This window comes from Natator depressus, chromosome 11 (assembly GCF_965152275.1).
Source record: "Natator depressus isolate rNatDep1 chromosome 11, rNatDep2.hap1, whole genome shotgun sequence".
Classification (NCBI taxonomy): Eukaryota; Metazoa; Chordata; order Testudines; family Cheloniidae; genus Natator; species Natator depressus.
Genome location: NC_134244.1, coordinates 24179442 through 24196206, shown reverse-complemented (window position 1 = coordinate 24196206; position 16765 = coordinate 24179442). Strand labels below are relative to the sequence as shown.

General features: G+C 39.9%; 1 long non-coding RNA gene across 1 annotated transcript in view; it reads right to left on the bottom strand.

The window, feature by feature from the left end:
- Positions 1 to 10721: 10721 nt before the first annotated feature.
- The window catches only part of LOC141995567 (uncharacterized), a 294953-nt gene continuing 288909 nt past the window's right edge, over positions 10722 to 16765 (bottom strand). The window contains exon 4 of the long non-coding RNA XR_012641358.1: positions 10722 to 10944. This is a non-coding gene — a long non-coding RNA (uncharacterized LOC141995567). The remainder of the gene's footprint in view (positions 10945 to 16765) is intronic.

The following is a 16765-nucleotide window of genomic DNA, read 5'->3' as shown; positions in this document are numbered from 1 at the left end:
ACAGCCAATATGCCAATGCTATATAATGTTCAAGCTGAGCCATTCACACCCCAAACCACCACCCACGTCATGCTGCACACTCCTGGGTTCAGATCCATTGGATAGCTAGTGGGAGAGGAAGGTGGTAGTTAATGGGGAGACTTTCATTGGATAGCAAGATACTGAGCCTGCTAAGACTATACCTAAGCCCCATGTCATGAAACCCCATCAAATGCTCCCAGGGTGTGAAATCTGGTTTAAGGTTCCTGGAATAAAGGCATTCACTCTGCCTGCAGCATAGATTTCTATACAGACACAAGAAAGGCCAGGGGCATTAGTGTAGGATGTACTGTCAGATATTCCATATTCTTTGCTTTGGCGGAATGATATTGTGGCTTGGAAAGTACAAGGGGTGAATCAGACCCACTTGGTTAGCTCCAGGCCCGCAAAAGACTATCAGCGAAAATGCAAATGGAGTAGCTGACAAGGAGGAGGTGGGGTGTATCTACTCTGCTAGGATCCAAGAGGAATATTGAATCTATTTCCCTATGTTAAGTATCCTCACACCTTCTTGTCAACTGTCTAAATGGGCCATCTTGATTATCACTACAAAAGTTTTTTTCTCCTGCTGATAATAGCTCATCTTAATTAGTCTCTTACAGTTTGTATGGCAACTTCCACCTTCTCTGTGTGTATATATATATCTTCTTACTATATGTTCCGTTCTATGCATCCCATGAAGTGGGCTATAGCCCACGAAAGCTTATGCTCTAATAAATGTGTTAGTTTCCAAGGTGCCATAAGTACTCCTGTTCTTTTTAAGAGGAATCAAGTTACCTTACCACTGTATGCAAACAAATATGTGTGTGTGTGTTTGGCGGGCGGGGATCGGGGAAGGGAGACAGCTTCCTGCTACAGGGGGGTGATGAGAACTACTCAAAGAAAGTTCTCTGAAGCCCAAATCAGGGAAATAAGCTCTTTGCTTATCCTTACCAGGGAACCCAAGGCAGCACAGAGCATAGTGATGACAGTGCCTCCAGCCAAAAGAAAGGACACTGAGACAGCTGCAGTTCACTGCCATATCTGCAACTCCCACCCAAGGGTGGGAAATGACTAAGTAAAGACTATGATAGCTGCTTGGGAGATGAAAAAGGTAACTACAACTAGGAAGGAGGAGAACTTCTTCCCCCACTGACTGATGGTCTGTGAAAATGTAAAGGACCCTGAGCTAGGTGGTAGAGGAAATTCTGCTCACCTTGACTCAGTGTGTGGGGAACAAAAGGCCACTCCAGTGGGGTAGGGGATCAGTTCTCCTCCTCCCTCCAGAGAAGCTAGGGTTAGGCCACCAGAGTCGCTGGGCCCTGACTTCTGAGGAGGTGGGGCACAGAAAGAAATTTGGCTCTGGGGCAGGCTTAAAGAATCTCCTTTGCTCAACCCCTCTGCTCTTAAAAGCCGCACATGGTTGAGAGCCACTTCACAGAGATACAGCTCTACCTTATTTCTCTCTTTGCTCCAAAGAATTGCTGTTTGTAATATTTCTGGGAGGGGGTGGGGATTTTAGCCCATCATTGGGTCAGACAACCCCTGCAGGGACAAAGGGACACCACACCACACCACACACACACAGACTCCCTAGAAACAGGATGGAATATGGGAGTGGGAGGACCAAGTCTCAAGTTCAGGTTTTGGGGGACCAGAGCTTAGAGGACGTGTGCCAGAACTCCACTCCATAGGTTCTAATGAGAGAAATTATACAGGATGTCTGTTAAATGATTCTATGCAGATTTTTGAAGGATGTATGCTAGCTTGCTAGCAGAATGTTTAGTATGTGCATAGTTGAAATATAAAACTACAAAAGGTAATGGCTGTGTAAAGAAATAGCTGAACAACCCAGCCTGGATTCTTGTTCTGAATCTGAAACAGTTATAAACTTGTAACCACAGGGAAACCCCAGTTGTGGGTTTTGAAGGACTGACATCTACCAGAGCCCAAGGGTAGAGTTGGGGGGTGACCGCTGGTAAGCTTTTTAGTATGTGTGTTGGTTCTTCTGTTGTTTTTAATATGTTTTCCTTGCAATGATTTCAGCTGAAGAATGAATATGCTTACTTAGAAAGAGCTGTTTGGTAAATTATAATTTGGGCAACATACTGGGCAGAGGCTTTGGAGAGAAAGCAAACTGAAGAAGCTGGCCTTTTAGGCAGTCCAGCTTGCTGGGAACATCACAGTGTAAATCGGGGATCTGTACTGCCTTAAAACCCCATTCGGGGGGGGAGGGGGAGAGGTGGGTCTCTGCTGACCGGAGATGATGGCTGAGAAGCTAGAAGCCTAGAGTGGGTGCCTTTGGTGGATCATGAGGGGGGAATATAGGTGAAGTTGTCCCGAACTGTGACAACTGTGCTTACCTACCTCATACAGCTGCTGCAAGAGGTTTATAAAGTACTTTGAGAAATTTGATGAAAGGTGTTTTCTATGTGCAAAGTTTTATTACAATACCACCAACCTGAGATATGCACCAAGGGATAGCTTCATTCAAAGAGGCCATAAGTGGGTTCTCATTGCATAATGCAGCCTGTGGCTTAGATCGTTCCCTCTGCTTTTGCAAAGTCATGGTCTTGAGCTGTAACAAATCTCTTTTGTGGGGCAAGGAAGAAGGGAGCCACTACCCCATAGCCTCACCTCCACTCCTAGGGAACCTGAAAATGTTCCTGTGACTGCTGGAGCTGCAGAGAGTCCTCTTTCTGTGTTATTTTGGTTGCAGAAGCTAAGTCAGGAAGGGTGGAGCAGAGGACCTGCCATTCTTTGCTCCAGTATCCTAGGCTGACCACACAAATATTTGAAACAAGAGCTGATTGAGAGATTAAAATCCTTGAAGCACAATTAACTCCTGCTGGGCCTGCTGCAGCTGCCACTGTACAGCTGTGGGATGATTCAGCCAGTGGTGTGGTGCTAGGGGAGCACTGGAGCCGTGTGAAAGGACCAGCCCTCCTTTTGGATGCCTCTGCATTTGAACGCTGAAGGCATGTCTTTCTTACAGATCTCCAGGGCCATGGGATATTGGGATTACTAAAACCCTGTCCTTTCCTCATCCTCCAAAACCCTGGACACCTGAGGAAATGATTATTTGGAAACTTGGCATGTTTCCCAACACCTGTGGACCCCCCCCCCCCACAACCCACCATCCGTTTCACGGTGGGATAGGGTGAATTTTATGCCTAGGTCTCCCAGACTGCCACACGATATACTATTATCTAAGTCCTGCCTTAGAGCCAGGAAAAGAAGTTGTTCAGTTAACCTCAATGTACCGAGCACCACACATATTCCTGAAAAAAAAGTTTACTTCTCAAGCCAATGTAGAGAAAAACTATAAATCATCCAGAGGGGAAGATATATTAGAGAAAAAAAATAGACAAGACTGAAATATTCTGGGCTTGATTGTTCTCTGATTTTACATCCTGATGATATCAGTGCTCCTGGTTTACACCAGCATCAGTGAGAGGAAAATCAGGTCCTTTGTACAGGAATAAACACTGGCATTGACAACAGTCAGGCATTAAGAAATATTTTTGCAAGTTTACATACATTATGGGTTGAACGAAGCACTCAATATTTTATGAGATGTGGTAGTGTCACAGAAAACCATACAGTTCAAGCTTTGTTCCTTATTTTTTTCATAGCATCTGAAATCCAAAGTCATGCACTTTTCCCTGCCCTTGATACTCCTGTCACCCCCTTGTACCTAGCATTGCCTGCTTGTCAGTGACAGTATCTTCTTGATGAGCAGGCCAGGGCCAGTCCCAGGCAGCTCCCCTTTCAGCCTGACAGCTGCATATCCCAGGTGGTCTGACATTTGAGATAGAGGCTGTGGATAAGATTGAAGGTGTTTTAGGGGAGAAGAAGGCTGTGAATAACACCAAGCCCTCATCCAGATGGAATCATTCACGAGACAACCTGAGATACTCTATTACTGTCCATATGTCTCCTAGGTCTCCAAAGGCCATACTCTATTGATTTATTAGAAATCTGCTTTTTCAGCTTTGGTTCTTCCCAAAACAGACTATAATAATCTGATTTATCTTAATCTGAAATGCTCTTTTTAAAATCAGTTCTTTATATAAACTATTCTACAGAAATGCTCTGGTAAACATCAGATTATAAAATAAACATTTTGGGATGGGAATCTGTCAATTCCCCTTTTAATGTATCCTTTTAACAAGTTTCTCTCCTGCCATAACGAATGATAAAATATTTTACAGGGCACTCTTATAAATAAATGTCTAAATACGTGTACCAACCGAATCAGCCCCACCAGTTATAAGTATGCTAACAGTCCTGCTTATACACTATTTTTTTCTTTAGCAGATAAACCAGGAAGAATTATTTTATTGTTTTAGCACTACAAACAGTTGTTATTAGTGTATCTTATTTATAGTTAGTTCTTTGAGGCACTGTAGTAATATAGCAAAATATCAGTTATTTCATCACACTGGTGAATTTAATGAACCTGAAGGTGTGTGTTATTTTAGCACTTGCTGTAGCTCCTGTGAAAATCCAGTGGTGCTAAAATCTGTAAACCTGTCACTGCTTAAGTAATAACCTTGTTAAAAGCATCTTCATTTAACTTCTTTTAGCTTTTGCAGGATGCAGGTTTTATTTTATCAGTGTAGGGAATAGGTGTTTCCAACCAAACCACTTATTGTAAAGATAGTTAATTGTAGTTCATTAATTTATTCTCAGTGTTATTGCTTTTATTTTAACACTTAATTTAAATTAAATATTGTCTTGAATCAAATTCCCATTTTCAATTTTTTTTTTACGAACTCTTAATTTATATAAAATATCTGTGGTTACAACAATACATTTTATTCTACGGTATAGAAAATGCTCTTTTTAATCATTAATATCCCTTTATGTAAGCAAGAAATAAGCCTGCTTACAGATAGAAAAGCAAAATAGTTTTTTCCTTAATCTGATCACTATGGAATTGGAGTTATTTTTTGTTTTTAAATATATAGAGAAAATGGAATATTGATGTTATGTGTTCTTATTTATCAATCAATCCCAGCAAATGCACATCCATTGTTATTGAAGTTCTGGTAATAAAAATGGCGACACTCTCCTACTCAGCACCATTCAGCAAAAGAGATCTGCAATTTGCAAGATCACTTTTTTTTTATGGAAACAATAACACTTCCTATGTTATTTCAGTGTGGATTTGTTTGTGACAATTGATAAAACTCGAATGCCTAGTGAACTTTTACGAGGTGCACAATTATCCTTCATTGATACTGATTTACACCATCTGAATATCTGAACCTAGCTGTCTAATTGACTCCATCATCAGAATTTTCTAACCTAATCACCCTGGATATTAGTTGCACAAGAAGTAAAGAATGTCATCCAACTGGCTCTAATAAATGTGTTCTTTTTGGTGCCCAATGGGAAATTAAAAACCAAACTCATTTTTCTTCAGCACTAACCTCCCTTTTCCAAGTATTTTTAAATAATTTATTAAACGGAAATAAGAGAAAGGCTGCATAGGTGATAATAATCAGGTACAAATTAGGCACTCAAAGTAAATCCTCTGCAAATAAATACATCATTGTAGATCCTTATGCCAACAGGGAGGCCCTTCAACAAGGCCAGTTTGAGACAGTGCTGCCAAGCTTGCAGCCATGGGCATCCCCCACGTTATGTGGCCCAAATGCAGCAGGGAGGGATGTAAATGTTATTGTGACATTTACGGCTCTTCCTCAATGTGGCTTAGTGTGGAGCATGAGTTGCTTCCTTAATTCTGGGGTGATAATATGAATCCCTTGGGGAATCAGGATGATTGCATATCATGGTCTTGGGTGGGGTGCATCACAAGATTTCCACCTCGTCCAGTTTAACAGCTAATCTCCATCTATTATTTGCCTTATCCCCACCACAAACGTATTTATCAGTACTGTACACTTGACCTATTCTGACAGTCTCTAATCCTTAGCCTTGTTATTTAGTATTGATATCACTATAACCATAAGCCCCTATCAGAATCAGTACCCCATGCTAGTTGCTGTAAAAACACATATGTAAACATGTTCTCTTCCTTGAGGAGTTTAAGATCTAATTAAAGAAAAGGCACAATTCATGAGTGCAACAAAGAGTAGAACAAAAGGGAGGACTGAGGACAAGGGTAACAATAATATTATTATATGACTGAACTCCTAGCAAATTGCAGAATATTTGGGGGCACAATGTGGGAGGTTTCATGTTGAAAATTGGGACAGGTATCTGGGACAGCTCAATAAAATGATTTTGCAGGGGATGTCAGATTCACCTGAACCATGCCTAGGCTTCAATATGAATTTGGTCTATTGGTCTACACCCTACCTCTATCTACCATGTTGAGATATGAATTCATGACTATGTCAGTTTAACATTATTTCCCTCCCCGCCCCCCTTTTAGCATAATATTAAAGCAAAGAACACTGTAGTTTTCAATCTACAGTATTAATACCAAATTAATTGTATGTAAATATTATTATTATAGTTGCAATGCCACAAACATAAGACTGGATTTGAATTTAAATAGAAATTCTGATTTAAATATGTACCATCTTTTTGTATATAGCAACATCCATGTTCCTTCCAAATAAGTATAACATTAACTTAATAGAAAATAGTCCCACAGAACTTTATTTTGTCTCCACAGTTAAGTTACAAAGTTACAGACCAAATCTCATCAATTACTGAAAGATTAAGATGTTGGAGTGGTTGTGTTTGGTTGGTCATTTAGCACAGCTTTTAAGGGATAATATGGAGATGGAGTCCAATTGTATCTTTTAATAAAATATACTTTAAATGTACACTAATGCTAGAACAATTTAATGAAATTCACATTTATTTCAAGGATTTTTTTAATTAAATCTATTGGTTGTTGGTATCCGTAAACCCTTAAGAATAAACACCTGCAGTGTTTTATTATGTAAAAAGGTAGTTTAATTGCATCATATTTATCACAGACAAATCAAGCCCTATTCAGAAGATAATAATGACACAGTAATTGGATCAGTAATTGGTTCAGGATGATTCAATATTGTACTAATAATCATAAATACAACTGTCTCCTGCTTTGGTACCGGGCTGACACTGTATTATAGATTGGATTTAGTGCAATAAATATTAGTGAACTGGGTCCAGCTTTAATGCCTAGGTCTTTAGTTTGACTGCATTAATAGATAGCAGGTATCAAACGATGCACTCTTCAAGAGCAATGGTTTATCTCGTGAGCATGAATGTCTTGCTGGCTTTCTGCATCTAGACATTTATGGAACAGGCTTCTTTGCATTTTCTCCTGCATTATATTGATGTTCTTTGGTTCTTGATGTTAAACATTCTATGACAGGGATGAGAGCTCTTGCCTTAGGAATTCATTCACTCTGGGCAAGTCTGGTGACATTTGGAACATGATGTTAGAAGGCAGGCTTATTTGAAGTAAAGTTTCCCTGACTTTTTTGGCTTTTCTCATATTTGTTTCTGTTTGTTTTTATTCCTGATAACTAGAGAGAGGTTTTAATGTTACCCCAGTTGTGGGTGAACTTACTGGTTTTTTTATATCGGAAAAAAAATTGTAAAATTTTCAAAAGGGACTAGTGATTTTGGCTGCCTCCATTTTTGGATGCCCAATTTGAGAAACCTTAAAGGGGCCAGATTTTCGGAAAATTCCAAGCACTCCCTCTCCAAAAACCAGACCCTTTAAGTTTTCTCAAGTTGGCACCCAAACAAGAGAGGCCCCAATATCACTAGTCACCTTTTTACATGTAAGCCAATATTTTGTTTTTAAACATCTCAGGGTCTGATCCTACCTGGTCATAAGCCTCTCCGGGGAGGCATGGAGTACCTTCCGACTGTAGATAATGAGAAAGTACCTTATAGATTCAGGCCCTAAATAAGTATGTCCCTGGAACACTGATAGATGATATAGAGTTTTGGGAAACAAACAGAGATAAACCATACTGGTCTTAAGCTCTCCCATACAAATCAGTGTCTGTTGTTTTATTTGACTATTTTCTTTGCTTTACTGGGCCTGACAAGGAGCATACAAAAAGAAACACTGGCCCTCTTCTATGCTTTCTGCTTATCGCTGCCACTGCCAGAGTTCTTATAACAGCCTAGTGCAGGGATGGGCAAACTACAGCCTGCAGGCCGCATCTGGCCCATCAGGCCTTTTAATCCAGCCCTCAAGTTCCCACTGGGGAGCAGGGTCAGGGGCTTGTCCCACTCCAGCACTCCAACCAGGGAGCGGGGTCGGGGGCTTGCTGCGCAGTCCCCAGAAGCAGCAGCATGTCTCCCCTCCAGTTGCTATGCATAGGGGCAGCCAGGGGGCTCTCTGCATGCTGCCCCTGTCCCTGCCCCAAGCACCGTCCCCCACCCCCGGCTTCCAGTGGCTGGGAACTCCAGCATGCAGAGCCAGTTGGCTTGCACCGCGCTTCCACATAGGAGCTATAGGAGGGCATGCTGCTGCTTCTGGGAGCTGCGAGGGTGGCGCCTATGAACGGAGCAGTGTGCAGAGCTGCCTGCCCATGCCTCTGTGTAGGAGCCGGAGGGGTGACATGCTGCGGCTTCTGAGAGCTGCTTGAGGTAAGTACCACCCAGAGGCTGCACCCCTTAGTCCTGTCCCCCCACACCCCAACCCCCTGCCCCATCCCCGATCAGGCCTACTTTGGGGTAACTAAATTTGTATTTAGGGGCCTATTGATCTTTGTTCCATATTGAGCTCGTTTGCTGCACTAATGAAAACCCTATTTATCCTGATTCTGTGATCTACCTGTAACAGTTATTACATGGGTACCCATTGTAAACAACATTTTGCTTGTGTTTTTGTATTTATGTATACAAATATATACCCTATTTCATATTCTTTCCTTTTTGATATTTGCAAGTAACAAAAAAATCTATAAATAGCTAACTAAATAAACATAACATTGTGGCAAAGGGCCACTGGTAGGAGGTTGGGATGTTGCAGCCAGTTTCTTGTTTACCATGGGTTGATGTAACATGGCGCACAAAATCATTCACATGCCATTTAACCATGGCTGTGAAAATCATACTTGTCATCACTGTATTCAGCAGACACTTGGCGGTCTCATGGAACTGTTTCTTAGCCAGTGCTGTGGTCTTTCATTGAGAGCCAAAAGGGAGTGGAGTCTCATTAACCCAGAAACAATGATTCGTATTCAGTAGGCATAGAAACTTGTTTTTCATAGGCACATTATACAGCTCTGAGCTAGAATAGAGATAACATATCCCCTTTATCATTGTACCAAAAGCTCCAGGTCTACACTACTGATTTGGAATCCTGCCTTCTATATCCAGAATTGAGGCATTCATGACTGTATACCTCCCTTCACTAATGGCCTTGCGTTGGAGAGGTGGTATGTCAGTATAACTAAGGCACGGCTGTCAACCAAAGATGGGTTTTGTGTTCGGAAGCCTGCATAATGCTGCAAGTGTCATCTCTTCCATAGAAATGCCACCAGGGTTCTTGTATCTCTTTACACATGATCCCATTTATTGACATTTGAGTTCCAAAATAAAATACCTGAAGAGTGGATGGAGAGAGGTGAAGTGTTTGTGAGGAATTCAGACGGCCAAATAGATAAGTCATATCGCAGCAGGTACTTAGGGAAACCTTTTAAGAATATATAATGTAGCAAACATACTGTAGGCACTAAGTCTGAAAGCAATCTGTATAAATGAAATGCCATGGCAGAACAGCAGCACAGGAACAGTTCGGTCATCGTGCAGTCAAAGTAACGGAGCCCAAAACCACAAGTTATGCACTTTTCCTAAGATGCAGGTACCAGGCAGCTATAAAAAGGTGTAAAAATCCAAATGGTCCCCTTTCTCTCAGTGCTGCCTCAGAAAGACATTTTTAGCTCTGCCTGAGTTTCTCTTACCTTTGCCTTGTTCAAGGAATAAGTGAAGGTGAGAACACTGGAGAGATACCACTTTGCACATAGTCAGTTAGGCAGGAAACAGAGGTAGATGAACAGAGTGTGTTGAAAGCGCTGTGATCCAGAGCCAGGAAATAACAGTTATCATATCCCTGAATGATATTTACCACAAACCTATGTTTCCTTTTCAGGGCCATAAGCTTCAATATACTGGAGTGTTCAGTCAGCCCTTCCCCATGTGCAGTATGGATGGCACAATTTTCTCAGCATATGCTCAGTTGAATCCTTCTGATGGCATCCATGTTGGCCTCTTTCCATATATAGGCATGTAGGGATGTCTTCATCTTCTTCAGGAGTCTGGGGCTCCAGCCAAAGGCATGCATCCAAGCTCTGCAGGCAAGGAAAAGAGATAATTTTAGTTCCTGAATAAGGATTAGATTCTGCAACACCTGAGCAATGAAAATCCTGTGGAGCCATCATGGCCAGAGCCAGGAAATTTCAGGGTTTTGCCGACTATGGCTGAACAGAGTCCTATTTAACCCAGGTGAATGTTGCTGTAAAGTAAACTACAGACAATCTATGCAACAAAGGGCAAATAGACAGCCGCATGTAATGTCCATATCAATGCCTCAATGGCTTTGTCTCTGCGAGTTTCTCACCATGAAAAGGTAACGATTTCACTATCTTAACTCAGTGCGAGTTCTCAACAAAGCAGGAACTGTGCTATATATGTTATTGTTGGGTTCCCTCATTTAGTTATGTGAATGAAGCAGATACTTAAGTGCGCTGTACTTCAAATCTCTCATCACACCTTACTTAGAACTCAAGCTCTACCAGCCATATTCCTTTATTATTTACATACTGTTAAAATTATACATAGTGAACTACACAGAGGCAGGTACCACATTTGTATTTTCCCTAAAGATTTTTTCTTCTTCTTCTTCTTCTTTTTTTTCAAACTGTTCACAATATGGGCCAAATCCTGCTTATCTTCTTCAGGAGAATAGTTCCACTGAAGTCAATAGGACACCTGGAATAAGCAGAGCAGAATTTTGCATTATGTCCATATTTAGCCACCACACATGTACTATATCTAATGCACTCAGCAGAGCCATGGTGAAAGACAGAATTATATTTCATTTGCAATGTTCTGGTGAATCATTCAGACAAAAGTGTAAAATGTACTTTTTTGTTAAAACTGCGCTGCAATTAAATAAATGTAACCAGCCCCCCCCCCCCCCAAAAAAAACAAAAAAACAAAAACCAGAAACAAGCACATACAGAGTCACACTCTTCTGATCTGAGGAGACAGGGAGAAGGAATTTCTTTTCCTGAGTTTTCTGCTTTTTTCATCTGCGTGGAATGATAAGATGATTGGCAATGCATAAAAAAAATACATGCCTAGACAATGGAGAGATCATTTGTGCAGATGTAAATTAAAAGCAGCTCCATAGCTATTCACCTGAAAATAAGATGACTTTGCAGCTATGTAATATCAGAGAAGTTATTTCCTACTTTTGAACATTTTTTCTTCTCTTTATTCAGACATGCACCTTTTCCAAAGAAACTGTGACAACACATAGCTAATTAACAACAAAGACTAATTGAACTATGACTATAACAATCTACATTTAAATCAAAGGAAGAAGGCAACCAATACTAAAATGTAATCTGTCCTCTGGGGCTGCAGGCAGTTTACAGGTTCAAGTCAGACAGCAAATGTAGCTAAATGGCAGTCAGAAAAGATCATGTGACTGGGGGCTAAAAACTAATTAATCTCCATAAAGCTGTAAGTGAGGTAGGTAAGATGACTTGAAATCTGATTACATTATTGCATTTAAGGAGAGAAAATGCAGCATGTATTTTTCATGTTGATTTTAACCACCTGAGCCCTTAATGACATTTTGTACCTTGGAAAAAAACCTCATATTTCATCTATATTTAAGAAGATCCACAAAGATGCAATTGTCATTAGCACACAATTTACTCACTTAGTCTAAATGATATCCTAATGAATCACAGAAAGTGACTTTGTAAACTTTTATTGTTAAAAGTCATTCTTTGGTAGGGGGATTCAATGTAATTCTGGGAAACCATAAATATACTTCAGAAAAATAAAATAAATAAAAATAGAAATCAGAAAGAAAGAATAATTTTACTGTTTTACCCCATTAAAAAGCTAAAAGAATGGTTCTGTATTACATTTTGACCATTGAACTTCTAATACAGTTAAAATATACATCTAATATACACCTACTGAACAGAACTCCAGCCTTTTCCTTAGAGCAGAAGAATGATGGCCATACTAGGGAAGATGAAAAATCTGGAAAACTCTAGCCAAAACATCTATATACCAAGCTGAAATGAACCCAAAAGCAGATTTTTTTAGACTACAGTCAAGGCTTTGGGCCACCATTCATAAACTTATGGACCCTGATCCATCAGAGAACATGAATATTATGCAGTGGATAATGCCACAAAAAGAAATCACATGCTTTAACAGACTCAATTACACATTTCTGAGATTCAGTGTCAGCAGCACCTGTTAGCCATTTCAGCATTGAAAACTCCAGTGCAGACAGAGGGGCTGTAAAAGGGACATTTTTAGGAAATGAAAAAGTGTATTTTTAAAATGTTTGCAATGTGCTTGATATATATTGTTGCACAAATGTATGAAAACATATAACAATAAATAGAATGTTTTAAAGTTTTTGAGGTTACATTTATAGGAATAATAATGACACTTAGCTCTTCTATAACACTTCTGATCCAATTGCTTTGCAAAGATTAATTAATTAAGCCTCAACACTCTTGTGTGCTAGGTAAGTATCATTATACCCCTTTTACAGATGGCTAAACTAGGCAACATAAATATGTTTGTATCTAATCTATTATTGTCTCTAGATATATGTACATCAATCTGTATAATTTATGGATTGACACCTTAACATCAGTGCGAGAAAGACAAGCAGGGCTTGGAACACAAACGGATTATTCAGCTGAGGCAGGAGATCCCCTCCCAACTGTGTTTTCTTGCTCCTCTGCTCTGATTGATGTTTGACCCCAGAGCTTAGCATCCCTTCCTCCACTTCCCTTGCTGCTGTTTTGAGTATTGCTTGTGTTCTTGAAGAGCAAGGGTTTTTTCCAATTGCACTGTGGAGTTAGGAAAACATTTTTCCCTCATAGCAAAATTGATATATCTGTGTTTTTTTCTTTTCTCTCAGTAACCAGGAGGTGAACTTATTATGTTTGTTATGATTTTATCCAGCTTTTGTTGGAGTCCAATGTGGATTATGGTTCAGACCCCATTTGCAAGCCAATTAAACTTTGGCAGTTTGGAAATAAGATTTGGAGAGTGTGGGTCTGTAAGGTTTGTACAGATGGAGGTTCACCATCGTCTGTGCTCCTAACACTTGCAAGAAGAAAGAGATGACAAGGGAATTAGGCTGAAGGGCCAAATCCCTTACACTTGTGATTCTGTAGGGGTGACTGTGCACCTCTCCCAGTTTGTGATTGATAGAGGCCTTGAACACTGAATGAGGATCTAGTGATATGAATCCACAGTAGACTAGTTTAGTGTCATAGATGTGAAGATGATTTAACCTCTTTAATTCTATTAGTTTATTAAGTTAATAACACTGGGACCTTAATTTTACCTAATGTACTATTGTCCTCTGTCTCATTTCTGAACATGTCAAGATTAATGTGTATCTTCTCCAGTTTAGCCATCTGTAGCATTGGTATAATTATATTTTCCTACAATAAGAGAGAGTTGTGAGGTTTAATTAATTAATTTTTGTATAGGACTTTGAGATCTGTGTATCAGAGGTGATTTATTTGACTGGTACTGATGACATATCTTTCAATGCTCTGCACCTCTAAAACTCATCTAAAATTAGAGTCAGTTTTGAAAATTTGTGGCATGATGACTTTCCCAAACTCACATCACAAGCTAGAGACAAAGTTTGGAAAAGAAAGTACAAAGTTCTGACTTTCAGTCAAGTTCCACCAAACTTGTACATACACTCTGGACCTGGGCAACCTTGTCATAATGAAGCCCAAAGTTATTAACCTCAAGCTCATCCCTGGCCCACTGAAGGTTGTTCTGTGGGTTCATGAACTTTTCAGAAAACCTGGACCAAATTTAAGTCAAAACAAGGCCCAGACTCCAGGTTCAGACCTCTCTTCCTCTTCCCATAGATTTCACTCAATAGGACTCACTTAACACCCCCTGTCCCAACACAAAATTATCTTCTGCGGGAGGGAGAACACAACTTTTTGGTGTAACTAAATCATCAAGAAATAAAGAGATATTTGCAATACCCTTCATCAAATAAAGAACACATCTCTAATTACATTAACCTTATGTTGCCACCACACCAACAAATTGGTAAAATATTATTACATACCCCCTCAAAAGCAGATGGGAGCTGGGCACATTATGGTGAAAAATCTTGGCCAAAGAACTTTAATATTGCACTATGCTGCAAGCCACGGGAATTCAGAAATTCAGGGCAACAGCAGGAATAGAACATGTCTGAAAGCATAACTTCTAATTACTTGATTGAAAGGAGACTCATCACCATCAGTATAGGGTGCATGACTGTCAAGTTTCCTTCCCCACTTTGAACTCTAGGGTACAAATGTGGGAACCTGCATGAAAACCTCCTCAGCTTACTTTTACCAGCTTAGGTTAAAACTTCACCAAGGTACAAACTATTTTACCCCTTGCCCTTGGTTTTCCACTGCCACCACCAAACATTTCTCTGGGTTCCTGAGAAAACGTTGTTTGGAAACATCTTTCCCCCAAAAAATCCTGCCAACCCTTGCATCCTACCTCTTGGGGAAGGTTTGGTAAAAATCCTCACCAATTTGCATAGGTAACCACAAACCCAAGCCCTTGGATCTTAGAACAATGAAAAAAAGCATTCAGTTCTTGAAAAGAAACATTTTAATAGAAGAAACAGTAAAAAGGAAAGGATCACCTCTGTAAGATCAGGATGGTAAATACCTTACAGGGTAATTAGATTCAAAACATAGAGAATCCTTCTAGGCAAAACCTTAGGTTACAAAAAGACACATGGACAGGAATATTTATTCTATTCAGCACAACTTATTTTCTCAGCCATTTAAAGAAATCATAATCTAACGCATATCTAGCTAGATTACTTACTAAGTTCTAAGACTCCATTCCTGTTCTGTCCCCGGCAAAAGCCTCACCCAGACGGACACAGACCCTTTGATGTTCTCCCTCTTCCCAGCTTTTGAAAGTATCTTGTCTCCTCATGGGTCATTTTGGTCAGGTGCCAGTGAGGTTATCCTAGCTTCTTAACCCTTTACAGGTGAAAGGGTTTTTCCCTCTGGCCAGGAGGGATTTAAAGGTGGTTAGCCTTCCCTTTATATTTATGACAATGATCCATAGCTGAGCAGTTCCATCCAGTAGACATTAGTGATATACATACAAACTACCCAGTTCATTATGGTATTAATCACTGATTGAATGTCTGACTTCGCAAGGCAAATGATTTTTGACATTTCACTACCTACTTCAATTATTTCTCTTCCACTGGCCAGCAAGAGACATACACATGATCTTTGTGTTTAGTTCATCCACAATGTTATGAACTACATTATTGTTCATGCAGGAGTAGTCCACCAGCTACTAGCTTTGAGTTTCTTGCCTTATTCTCCAGACATTGCTACTGAGAACAACATCACCATTTGCCTATTGAACAGACGTGCCATTGCTTCACTAGCTGCATCATCTTCTTGAAATCCTTATTTCCTTTATCACTATGCTTGCGTATTTGGCTTATCTGTTTAACTAGTGGACATACATAATTCAGTTTCAAAAGACTGTTCTGTGTTATTTTTATATAGCCCTGTCACAATGCCATGTCACATCATACCCGCTTGTGCCAAAGACATGCGGGAAATCTGTTGTTGATCCATTTCAAATATAGCCCGTTGCTATTCCTTACTTTGTAAATTCCACTTTTAAAGAAATAAGTTCATTCCTTATATGGCCAACAGAAAGGGAATCCCCATGCCAAGCTTTAAATTCCAAGTTCATTATGGTATTAAACACTGATTGAATGTCTGACTTCGCAAGGCAAATGATTTTTGACATTTCACTACCTACTTCAATTATTTCTCTTCCACTGGCCAGCAAGAGACATACACATGATCTTGGTGTTTAGTTCATCCACAATGTTATGAACTACATTATTGTTCATGCAGGAGTAGTCCACCAGCTACTAGCTTTGAGTTTCTTGCCTTATTCTCCAGACATTGCTACCGAGAACAACATCACCATTTGCCTATTGAACAGACGTGCCATTGCTTCACTAGCTGCATCATCTTCTTGAAATCCTTATTTCCTTTATCACTATGCTTGCGTATTTGGTGTATCTGTTTAACTAGTGGACATACATAATTCAGTTTCAAAAGACTATTTTGTGTTGTTTTTATATAGACCTGTCACAATGCCATGTCACATCATACCCGCTTGTGCCAAAGACATGCGGGAAATCTGTTGTTGACCAGTTTCAAATATAGCCCGTTGCTATTCCTTAAAAAGTTACTTTGTAAATTCCACTTTTAAAGAAATAAGTTCATTCCTTATATGGCCAACAGAAAGGGAATCCCCATGCCAAGCTTTACATTCCAAGTATAATTCTCCTCCTACTCTACTGTAATTATGCCCAAACACAAGAGCATTCCCACACAGTTCTAGTACATTATATCTTTCATGAGTCTGCATCGATTGTTACACCACAGAGAAGCAGAAATGCAGAGCCTATCACAAAAAATATGTTTCTTTTAATAAAGTGGGCCCCTTAAAAAGAAAT